This window comes from Bombyx mandarina, chromosome 06 (genome assembly GCF_030267445.1).
Source record: "Bombyx mandarina strain Sakado chromosome 06, ASM3026744v2".
In the NCBI taxonomy this organism is placed as follows: domain Eukaryota; kingdom Metazoa; phylum Arthropoda; class Insecta; order Lepidoptera; family Bombycidae; genus Bombyx; species Bombyx mandarina.
In genome coordinates, this window is record NC_143213.1 from 10684418 (window position 1) to 10697626 (window position 13209).

At 35.1% G+C, this 13209-nt stretch overlaps 1 protein-coding gene across 2 annotated transcripts in view; it reads left to right on the forward strand.

Annotated features, from left to right (window-relative positions):
- Positions 1–13209, forward strand: part of Cad99C (cadherin 99C) — a 164883-nt gene that overhangs the window by 35942 nt on the left and 115732 nt on the right. For both annotated transcript variants that reach the window (XM_028179074.2, XM_028179076.2), the window contains exon 2: positions 11266–11315. The gene's annotated coding sequence lies outside the window, so the exon portion shown is untranslated. The remainder of the gene's footprint in view (positions 1–11265; positions 11316–13209) is intronic.

Genomic DNA, 13209 nt, shown 5'->3' on the forward strand with positions numbered 1-13209 from the left:
AGCTTCCCTAGTTATATAAGCAACGATGTGAAACGTATATTTTTCAATCATCATGTTTGTAATTGCTAGTCAATGTTTTAAACGTAATCTCCATTCCTTCATTGGCAACGTTTCGCCATGTCGTTCTCTAATCATCGTGACTGTACGTAGTGTCGTGTGCTTGGATCGTGGCCCACCCAGACACGCGTCTAACTGTATCCGCATGGCAAGAAACACTCTTCGTCAACTTCAATTCTATTAGATCGATTATAGCAAAATATAAATCAAGCCAACTCGTTGTTATCGTGTAAGATAACGCGCCTGCACGTGAAGTTTGCAACCCAACTATATGAAATTATCCTCGTTAGGATTCCAAATTGATGGTGTGTTCGATTGTTATCGTCTGCATGTGGGTAATGTGAATAAGTAAAGCAAATACCGAATGTTACTAAAATTGATCTACCCGTTTTGTAATGCTATCAGCTTCTTATATATAAAATTGTCTTTTCACAATGTTAGTTACCACACTCCTCTGAAACGGTTTGACCGATTTTTATGAAATTTTATATGCATGTTCAGTAGGTCTGAGAATCGGCTACTATCTATTCCCCTAAGTGATAAGGGTTGTCCACCCATAGCATTTATTTTTTGGAATTTTTTTTTTGTTATAATGAGGCAATATGTGGTTTTGTTATTTTTATATTCCCTCATCGTTTACAGCGCTACATGCCTCTTTCACTTATTTGCCACATCCTTACATACTTAAATAAGTTTGTTTTTTTTTTCGTACACTAGAAATTTCCTAAAAATCTTATATATGGCAAAACACCGTTTTTCGGGTCAGCTAGTAACAATATAGCTCTTTTTAACACTCCACTCCATTTTCTTATTTTAGGAAAATTCATAGAAGATTATCGCCAAAACGAAGGTGTACAATTAATATTCATCCGAGCATTAAACTTTGACCGAAGAAGGTAATGCGGCGAATGGTGTTGGTGTTACCGCGCCTATTACGAGTATAGATTGATTGTTTAATACGAGATGACACTTAGGTCTCCGATCTGTCCAAAAAAAAAAATTATCACCTTACCACTAAAAAAGTTACGATTTTGCACTAATTGTATACAAAGAATAGATTACTTTCCCCATAGTTTCCCTGAAGTGTCAAAAGCAATTTTACCAAGTTTTATCTTATGCTGAATTTGTGCAAAATAACAAAAGCATGCTCATAAGATTGAGCATTATGAACCATTGTGAAAAAGTAACTTACACTGATAAAATTAAATGTGATTGCCTATTGCATTGATTTGAATGGAATATAGTAAAAGTATTATACATAACCTCACCATAAACATTACGGTTCAATTCAGGGAGCGCTTGGTTGTATTATGATTATTAAAAAGTATCTGTGCAAATATACTTTAATTGTACCCGCATGAGAAATGATTTTTCTTTAATGGGGCCTATTAGTACCATGAATGCGGGAGTTTATAATTTGCACAGGAAGTAATGCTTTTCAAAAACAATCTTCGCATTTCACTATAGTTATTTAATTAAATTAAAAGTAGCTCACGAGTATAATTGCCTGCCCATCTAAGTCAACAACGATACAAAAATATTTCAGAAAGGCTTTAGTAAATGGACTTACAATATAAAGCGTTCTCATGAAGCAGAATGCAGGGTTTAAAAGATGAATTCCAAAACAAATCAGCTGGGGTATCTTCACTATTGTCATAGTTTCATAAGTAGGTATACTGTACTTGTAACTATACTGAGACCTTAGAACTCATATCTCAAGGTGGGAGGCTTCAACACCAGGAGGTCTGTGAGCACATCCACCCAACTGCAATAAAAATAAAATAAAAAATATTATTAAAACTGCGACTCGTCATTAATTTTAATCAAATATTTTGGGTGGAATACAAAACGTCAAGTTATTAACGAAAAATTATCCAAAAATAATTATATTGCAAATGCATACATTAAAAATATACATATTTCGTCATATCTAGACTTAGTCTGGACTGGCAATGATAATTACAAAATTGCCGTGACAGGATTCTGAATACCTCACCTACTAGGTCGAATGAGTGCAGTAATAAAAACGGGCGTATTACGCATAAGTAGAAATGTAATCACTTAATAAGACCTGTTTACAAAACCAAACAAGAAAATAATTCATACAATTTGAATGTTTTAAACTAAGCTGTTTAAGCTTTTCGATTAAATGGATTAACGGTATGTAATGCAATCGATTATGTTCCGAATGCATAAAATAGTCACTATTAAATAAATGTTCAATTGAATCTTAATCTTAACTTATACGTTAATATTAATGGTCAAGTTTGTCTGGTTGATGTTACTTAGTTGGCATCAAAGTACAGACAGAAGGGATAAGAAATGGTATAGAAACCTCAAAGACCGGTCTACGTTGGCCCCGTTTAGCATTGCAGGCGTGAATCGTAATGATGTTAAAGGGCTTATTGCGGATGCATAAAATGCGTGTAAAAGACGAAGAAGCGATTTTAAATTTTGTAGATATGTACTTTAATACGCACAGATTGTTACTGCAGTTTCGAGGTGGGTGGCGTTGTTACTGTAGTTCTTACAGAAAAATGCAGTGGCTAAATAGAAGCCAAGAGAGGAAAAGAGGAAAACAGACGTCAGCGAAAAATACTGCTGATGCTTGTTACTATTCCTGTACTAGCACCATTGATCGGCCAGTTCAGATCTCATGATTGAAAGGTGCCTTGCCCAGGGTTCCCACCCTACAAATTAAGGGCTTTCGTAAAACGACTTATGACAAAATTCGAAGTCAAGGTAAGATCAAAACTGTAATATAAACGATTTCAGATGTTACATAAACATTGATGAATATTAGAAATTATATTAGGTAATAATATTGCGTGAAAGCCCTTCCCAAATGCTGACTTCCGTTACAAGTTCCATTTGAATTCATATTTTACATTCGAAGTCTACAATTCATAACTCTGATATAAAATTAGTATTAATATTATGTTGATTTGGACTAGTCCACTTTATGTTAACTAGTGATTTATTGTTTGTTTATAAAATTATCATAATATTTAGTTACTTTTATATGTAAATGTTCGTATTGTGTAGGTTCATTCACCCGTTTCGATACAGCATACTTTGGCTAATGTTCTATGCAAATTGTCTCATCCAATTCTAAATTATTCTTGTCGTGGCGTTTATCCGACGGATTTACATTTTAACCAGCGTTAAGTATTAGTTGGTAAAGTTACATTTAGTAACCGTCCTATGAATTATTTATTTCGTGAAATTTATGGCGCTTCAGAAGATTGCAGCGTTTTATGGTCAAATGTTTGAACTGACAAAAGCAGACGAAAATATATGCGAAGATAATGGGAATTGTCGCGCATTAATCTTACCGTCCGCCAATAATTTTGTATTTGATGACGATGTAAAAATAATTTTGTGGATAGGCTTTTGTTCGTGAGATTGATGTGAGATTTGATTTGGAATTTATGGCTATACAATAGCCGAAATGTCGTCCAAATGAGTTATTTTTTATTGCAGTGCGTGGGTAGGTTTGCCCACGATCAGCGCGGTATTAAGAAGCTTCTGGAATTCATAAAAGCTACGTCGACAATGAGACACGAGGACGATGATTCGAATGTAAAAATATTTAACACAAGTACTTGCATGCAAATATAACTTTTATAGTTTTGATTTTAAGTCATAATGTCGCTTTCTGCTCTAGATAGGCAGAGTTACCAGTACATCAGGCTTCTTACAGAGAACAAGAGCGCTCGAATTTAAAAAAAAACCTTTGATACGGCCAATTGGTTAATGAATCATTTACAATGCTAAAATGCACAATACACCTCTTATCCAATCAACAAAATATTAGAAAAGATTGGAATTTAATGAATTTGGTCGAATCGAAATTAAAAATGTATATGGGCACAAAACGATGAGTTGTTTGGTCATCACACGGTACCGTAATTGTGTAAAAAGTAAAACCCGCATTGTGAGAAGCCGTCAGGCTGAGCGTCTTGATGCTTGTGCCAATGACCTACTACCGCTTTTTGTGCGTGTAACGGAACGACACACTTTGTCTTATTGACATTCGGCGTTAATGATTGCTTACTATTGATTTATTGTGAAATTTGAAATTAAATAATGCTTTTAATTTCTAATCTAACCATATTCGTTTTATTGAGTATTAACGTACCTCAGTGCCATTTACTTTAAAGACAAATAACATTGTTAAGACCGTATTCGTAGCGTTAGGATCACGCTTATTCTAAATAATACTTGAAACAATTACGTGTCCGAAAATATTTTACAATCCAGACTTTTTTTCTCTATTACATATTTTGTCGTTTAAGAAACTGTTACATAATTAGGAAGGCGTAAAATGGAGGATGTGATTTTGATGGAGGCAGTTCTTTGAAGTTATCACGAATGAACGAACATTAAGTTACTGATAAAATACGTTAAGGTTCCGGTCCTGACTCTGGTCTTGTTCAAACTTTTATGGTCGGAATTACGGCCCAACTCGTTTCTGATAATACTAATTCTAAATTAGAATCCAAAGCAAACGAATAATAGCTATCGACGTAAATGGGACACTTAAAATACGATAATTTTTATTGGTATTTTGAGGCGAGTGATAACATTAGGGACTATACTTAAGTGTAGACTATGATTGCTTTAATTTCAGATCGACGACTCTTTTTAAATGCGTAGAAAGGTCAATGAACTCAGGGTTTTCCTGGTGCTAGCTCATTACTTGGTCATGTAAACCTCACCACGTGAATGCCACATCCCAATGATCACAAGCTCTAGGTCTCAATTTTACTGTATAACGAATCTTCCACCCCTTAAACTGGAACCATCATCCTTGTAAAATAGTTGTAATTTTTTTGATTATTTATTAATTTTCTTATAAATTAATAACGTTAGTAGCAGGCACTATTTAATATTAGGACTTAGGAGTAATATTTAAGATACTAATAAATATTTGTATTTATTAAATTTACTCTCGGTGTGCATTATCAAGTTTAGACGAAACGCTGCGGTCGTCAGTTTCCCACACTACTTAAGGTATAAATGGTTATTTTATTAGAATTGTAATTTTAAGTAAAAGTTAAGATTCTCATTTATGATTATTATATTCGGAGTCCCTAAGTTAAGGCCACACATTATGTGACCACATATTATCATTACGTAAAACCATGTCTCTGACTCAAAAAAATATTTTGTGGCCACGTGTGTGTTCGATTTAAAAAAAATGTGCTAATTCACGATATGGTTTATGTCGTCGTGGTCTAAATGATAAGATGCTCGGTGCAAGCAGCCATCATTATTCCTAGTGAAATATGTATCTATTCAACAAAGGCACTAAAAATTGAGCCCTTCAACATTTTAATATTCGTTATTGCTAAACAATTGATTCGTAGGCTTCTACCCTTAAAGCGGGTTTTTATGTTGTTGTTAACCTTTTAACACCAGGTAGACCGTGAGCTTATTCACCTATCGACGCTTTAGAAAAAAATGCTTTACTATTATTTTTCTGTCCCTTCTACGTTCAGTGGACCATGGCTGATAATTTAGTAAAACATGTTATATGATAGACATAATAGTCTCCATAAATCGATTCAAAACTCTACTTCATTTAGTAAGGGAAAAATATGCCTGTTTATTTTTAAGATATTTCGCAGTCACTTTCTGTAATTATTCGAATTAGTTGTATGTACATGTCTTCTAATAAAAAAGATGCAAATAGCATCTATCTAATAGCATCTATGCAAATAGATGCAAATTTGTATGGAGTTGGAACGTTTGTTTACGTTTGCCGCTAAGGGCGCTGTTCCAGCTGCATACAAATTTGAGTTAACTTTTACGTTATCGAGAACGTTCAAAAACTCGCATTAAGCAAACTAATGCTTTGTCTTTACCGGTAACGTTAGACGCACGATCTTTAATATCGCTAACTTCCTTGAGGCATGAGGTCCCAGTCTCAATTGTATTTTACGATTGAGACTGGGACTCGTGACTGCTTAGCTAAATGGAAGTACTGATTAATACAAAACGAATAAAACGTTTACCCTGCGCTAAACCTTAATACATATAAGAAGGGACACCATTAATTCTGACTTCCTATACAGGAATGGAACATGAAATTCATAATAACATTAGATAGCTGTCATCATATCTATTTCTGTAGTTTTGCGATTACAAGACAAGACTTGTATCAGCGAAGCCGGTTTGAAGTGCACTAAACTTTCACATAACGTGTAACCGTGGGTGGCACATCGTACTTTAAGCGCTAAAGGATTCGTTTATTTCCTAAAAAATAGGGTTTTTTTTTTTTTTTTTTTTTTTATTGCTTTGATGAGTGGACGAGCTCACAGCCCACCTGGTGTTAAGTGGTTACTGGAGCCCATAGACATCTACAACGCATTTAGCGCCACCCACCTTGAGATATAAGTTCTAAGGTCTCAGTATAGTTACAACGGCTGCCCCGCCCTTCAAACCGAAACGCATTACTGCTTCACGGCAGAAATAGGCAGGGCGGTGGTACCCACCTGTGCGGACTCACAAGAGGTCCTACCAACACTATAAATTTTATAAATGATCGATAGAAAAACCAAAAGTGTAACAAAAAAATTCTTTTATTTCTGCGAAAAAGCGGGTAGAAATAGCTAGCAAGGCTTTTTTACTAACAACCCTTTGTTGGCTTTGCCTGGTGGCAGTGGCGGAAGCGGGCGTGTCAATACGTGGCTTGGCAGGATGGCTGGCGGCAGGGTATGGCAGCTGACGTCACGTCCGTTACAATTGCTTTTTCGTAGTATCATCATCAGCCCACAGTCGTCCACTGCTGAACATAGGCCTCTCCTAAGTTTTTATGTTGTAGTTTTTGTATTACGAAGTATCAAAACCGCGATACTTGCGAACCAATCCGCGGTCTCTGGCTTAGAGAGTAAAACAATCGTTAACTATGATTCTAATTCAGAATTTTATCTCACAAAGCTATTGAGATTGGTTAATACGAGTTCTCGACTTAGATAATAAAGATGGTACTTATGTGGTTAGTTATTGTTATTTGATTGGATTTTGCATTTGATACGGTGTTGTGTGTAGCAATGGCATGGCACACGACACTTTAGTTGTTAGTAGTTAGTTAGTTTTTTTATTTTTTTATTGCTTAGATGGATGGACGAGCTCACAGGCCACCTGTTGTTAAGTGGTTACTGGAGCCCATAGACATCTACAACGTAGATGCGCCACCCACCTCGAGATATAAGTTCTAAGATCTCATTATAGTTACAACGGCTACCCCACCCTTCGAACCGAAACGCATTACTGATTCACGGCGGAAATAGGCGGGGTGGTGGTACCTACCCGTGCGGACTCCCAAGAGGTCCTACCACCAGTGAAAAAGCTTAGCTTAGTTTAGCTTAGTTTTAAGTTACGTGTATTAGATAGTTGGTAGGAAAAAACCAAATTCACCCTTACTTAGTGGATAGGGAGCTTACACCCGGATAGAGGGGCTCACCCCGAGTACGACGACCCGTGATTAATTACGAAGTTGTAACGAAACTCAATTTTAATGCCATGCACCTTGGGTGGCATTTGATTAAAAACAAATATGTTTAACTCTTAATCTGCATGTTTCGTTCCTGTAATTGGTGCAGTTTGATACTTAATTATGTACACTTCTCGAAGAAATTTAAGACCGACAGAAATATGTCATAACAAGAATCTATACAAGATAATTTCCTGTCTGTTTCAGATATATAAGAATTTTTGCAATGAAATTGACTCGTTATTGAAATTAATATTGAAATAACCGCTTTTTACTACATGCATATGAATATATATACGGTACATAAACCAAAATAACATTTTTTACAATTTTTGTCTGTCTGTCTGTCTGTTTTGTTCCGGCTAATCTCTGAAACGGCTGGATCGATTTTGACGGGACGTTCACTGGCAGATAGCTGATGTAATAAGGAGTAACTTAAAATACTTATATCTTAGAGAAAAAAAAACCTGTTTTTTTTTTTCAAATAAATAATGTTTTGTTAAATCCCACGCGGCTGAAGTGGCAGGCACAGCTAGTTTTAACGAATAAATATTGACTATAGGATATTCTTTAATGCAACTTTACGAGGCGCTTTCTCGAAATGAAAGATTTGCATTATTTATTGCGATGTAATGTTCGAACATTATCATAGACCATTAGCACTTGCTCGTCCGAGATAAATAGCAGTAAATAAAATATCGCATGTCATTAGGGTTTTCCTTTATGTAATAGTCTTGTAACCAGAGTTGATCTCAAGCCTACAGACATTAACGCTTGCATACAAAATACAAATTTGTCATTGATGAAGATAGTTGAAATTGCTAATGCAAGTTTTGTGTCTCGGTAATCTGCGTGTGTTCATCGTGAATTACAAAAGATATAGAAATATTAAATATTTCTCTGAAGAGTATTTTTTTATTGCTTAGACGGGCTGACGAGCTCACGGCCCACCTGGTGTTATGTGCTTAGGAGCCCATAGACATCTACAGTTTATATGCCGCCACCCGCCTTGAGATAAAGTTTTAATGTCTCAGTTTTTAAAGTACAACGGCTGCCCCACCCTTCAGACCGAAACGCATTACTGCTACACGGCAGAAATAGGCAGAGTGGTGGTACCTACCCGTGCGGACGGACCCACAACACGTCCCACTAGTGAAATATCTTACGTTACGGACGTTTTTTCCCGGTTATGGTACCCCTTCGCATCGCCCTTAAGGAATAAAAAGGTAAACTACGCTTCTTTGACAGTATTTACGAGAAAAATACTGGTGATACCAAATGATTCCGCATATTAACTCAATTTCGAATATTTTTAAATGAGATTCGGTGTTTAAATTGAGAGACGTACCTTTCTTCTAAGACAATACTAAGATTAATTCATTAGAAACTGATCTATGTACTATACCGTATAACTTCACGTTGTATAATAATGCTGTAGACACACCATGTCTTAGTTGGGGCGGTCGTGAAATTTAATTTAATCTCGGCCTTATAATCGTATGTTGTGTCAGGTATAACGAAGCCACGAAGCTGGAGGCACGTCAGACATCCATCAACCGGGAATGTCTTATTTCTTCCTGGTCGGCGGACGCTGCGAACGGTAGTCCGTGAGAGTTAAATTTACAGACACGTTAATATAATTTACAATACAAATCACAATTTTCATTGGAACTGTTTGAGAAAATTCAATTTAAGTTGAAACATATTGATATTGGTCGATACATATCTATAAATACTAAACAAAAAATATATTTTTTTATTCTACCTAAGCTTATAGCCTCGAGAGGCTATTTCAGCGTATCCTTAGCTAGTAGGTGAGCTCACGTAGCTCAAACCGGAGTGATGCTAACACTGACCCTAGCAAGAGCAGTGCTTCGCAGAATCTACCACCGGATCGGAAACGCGACCCACTGAGAAGATCCGGCGAGAAACACAGTGGGCTGTATCTGTGGGTTAAAATACTAAAATAATAACGCGTATAACAAATATAACATAATCTATATAATATGTATATAAAAATGAATTGCTGCTCGTTAGTCTCGCTAAAACTCGAGAACGGCTGGACCGATTTGGCTAATTTTGGACTTGAATTATTTGTGGAAGTCGAGGGAAGGTTTAAAAGATAGATAAATATGAAAATTCTCGGAATTAAATAAAGTTTAGGTCTTTTTTTTATCGATTGAGGCACTACGAAGTCTGCCGGGTCAGCTAGTAGGTAATATAAATAATATAAAAACGACAAATAAAATTAAAGAAACAATTTATTAAACAAAAAGTCCACATAGTTATTGCGTAATACTTAATTGTAACTTAACTTCAAGAATTCCTTTGTTTTGCAGGCATTATTTTTCTAAATTTCATAACTAAATTATCCAGATCTTTAATTACATAAAAGAAATTATATCTGACTAAAGACCAATATTCAGATCACGACCGATACATATTGGGTAAACGTGGTATTTAAAACAGGAGGACGATGTTTTGATTGTGTATATAGCCGTATATTTTTTCATAATTTTGAAACCGTCTTGTGAAATTCTAGTTGATTCTTAATAAAATTCCGCAATTTCCTGACTAAATGTAATTTGTGACATCATTTCGCATCAGTCACGTAATTTTAATCACGACAACACGATCCTGGATCCCGTTTTACTGTTGCATTCTTCATTAGGCAATTACTTGTGTACACTTAACAGTGGTAATAAGCAAGCACTGAGATTATGTTTTAAGATCAATTCTTATTTAGGCGTAGGCTTATTGAGATGAAGAAATATTCCTAAAAATATTTTCCTTGACAATTTACCTTTAAATAATTTTGCCAAACATGATTCGTTTAACAATTTCCCCTTTAAATTTGAATCTATTGGTATTTTTTTTAAATTAAAAAAGTCTCTTATATTCTTAGTAATAAAATCAAAATTGTAAAATTAAGGAAATATTATGTCCTTGAGGATTCATTCTATTAAAATTCAAGTAAGATACTGTGGTTTCCAATCTACTAAATTAATGTCCAGTCAAGAGGTAAACACGTTTTGATATAAATGCACTTGAAGGAAACCCAACATTCAAACAAGTTCAGGGTTATGAAGTATTATGTGTCTTGAATACATAAAGATACGGTTCATTCTTTCTCAAATATGATCGATCGCGATGGAATCACGTGGGTCCTTTTACGACGTGATCGGCAAACAAAAAATACATTCTCTATATAATAAGTTTCGCAGAAATATCGAGTCGCTTCTTATTGAGAGGCACGTCAAACAAAAAAGCCAGTAAAATTGTTTTATGTCGTATGCAATTACTTTTGAAGTACCATTGAAAATTAATATTTTTTATTATATTGTCAAGCAATGAAATCGTTTATTGTAGGCAAATAGACATTTCAAGAAATATGACCACCCTTTCTTATGTATGACTTGAATGTGTTATATTGATTAATGTTCATATTGCTTGGGAAATTAGATACTTGCTAACCAAATATTTATAGCTGCGAAATCATTTTGTCAATGGAAGAGTAAAAATTTTACCTATTACCCTCGGCACCTGTGGTTTGCATTAGATTCGGTGCTAAATTGTGACGCAGTCCCATACCTGCATGCAGATGCGTGTACATTTGTAAGACATATTTAAACAGTAATATGTTGATTAGATTTAAGTATTATATTATTATTATGTATACGTTGCTAACTTTATGGTATTGTTTGCAGATATCGAGATGGCGGCTAGATTATGAGGTCCGCTAACAAACGACATTTAGGTGAGTCCAGAATGTAAATGTGTTATGCAAACAAACACGTTTCAACCGTAAGCACATAATGGGCCTATTCTGCCGGTTAATCGAATATCTATATGAGTTCAAAGCAAAGGGTGCGTCGACTCCGAAGAACAGGGAATTGCTTTGAAACCCACGCTACGTGCTGACAAAACTGTTTATTTATCTTTGAACAATCGATGATAAATAGTTTAGAAATCATGCAACATTTTTTATTGCACCTTCGTAATACCTGTTGTCAAACATATAATAATATTCTCAATCATTTAGTTTTAGAAAAAGTTAAGGCCTTTCTTCAACAACATCAACAAGTTTTGCGATTCTAATGACTATTTAGCCATTCGCCAGCTAGAGACTTTTACTTAATATGTTTTGTAGAATTCAAGGTTTGACCTATGTACAGTCAAACCTGGGTAAGTGAGAACTGGATAAGCGAGGAAACTCTATAAGTGAGAGTAATAGCCAGGACCCGTCATTTTAAGCTCCCAAAACCTCTATTAGCGAGAAACAGAAACCTCTGTAAGAGAGAGTCGTTTTTCCCTCATGGACCTCCGTAAGTGAGACTGCTACTTATCTATACCTCTATAAGCGACAGTCGAGCTTTATTTATTTATATTATTTAGGAGGAACAAATGACAAAACAAATTACAAATTTAACATCTGCTATTTTATGACTCATTCTTAACTTTCGTGGAACTTCCTACCATTGTTTTTGTATTGTTTTCTCGTCAATATTGAACCTATTCTATTTCGTGGAACTAAATAACGTTGTAATTTTATCGCATTCTTTTCGAATGGACACGTGTGCCTGTGTACCGTCCTGTTTGTAGGACTTACTCAGTTTATCGGTAATCAATTGCGAAGGAAAGTCCTGTTCTGCATCATGTCAAAACGGAGAATTAAAGTACTGTCATTAAGTGATCAACTTAAAATAGTGAATGCGTTTGAATCCGGAGAATCGCGAAATGAAATTCAGAGGGTGCATTAGCGAGAAACTCGGGTAAGTGAGAAACCTCTATAAGCGAGAGTGAGATTGTGCGCCCTTGAACTCTCGCTTATCCAGGTTTGACTGTATTTCTATTCATGTGAATATTTGCCGTACCAGCTTTATATTATTTGGTGCTCCGGACTCTGTGAAATGGTTATGTTCCGTTTGATTACTGTGAAATAGCAAATCTATATTTTAGTTAGGCATTGTTGTGGTTAGTCAAGTAATTTATGTAAAGCCAATTTAATTTGAAAGGACCCTGTTTTATTTGACGTAAGTGGTTAAACAATTAAAATTTATTCATTTGGTTAGAATTCTTCAGATGCATTGTAAAACTTATCTCAGAGAAACCACAATTGATATTCGGAGTTAAAAAAAAAAAAATTTATCATATGTATCTTCAATACAGCGAACATATGTGCCTCACAATTATTTATGATCTTTGATTTGTTAGTAATGTCAGTGTACTCAGTCTATTATAACCTTTTTCTTTGAAGTCCCACCTAACCAAAGAACTTTCGTTTCATTGCACCCAACATGACTCTTGAATAATTTATGCCGGTAAATACATTAAATATTTTCCAATTTGCTGGACAAGTACATCGAAAAACATTTTTTGTGATGTTCTGGTATTAGTTGCTATATTGAAGATCAATACTGAGACAATGAATTAATTAATCTATACTAATATTATAAAGAAAGATTTGTTTGTTTGTTTGTTTCGAATAGGCTCCGAAACTACTGGACCGATTTGAAAAATTCTTTTTCCATTAGAAGCCGACATTGTCCCTGATGAACATAGGCTACTTTTTTTTATTTTATTTTTTGGTTTCATGTGTGTTTTAATGTTTCCGAAGCGAAGCAAGGGCGGGTCGCTAGTATATTATAATA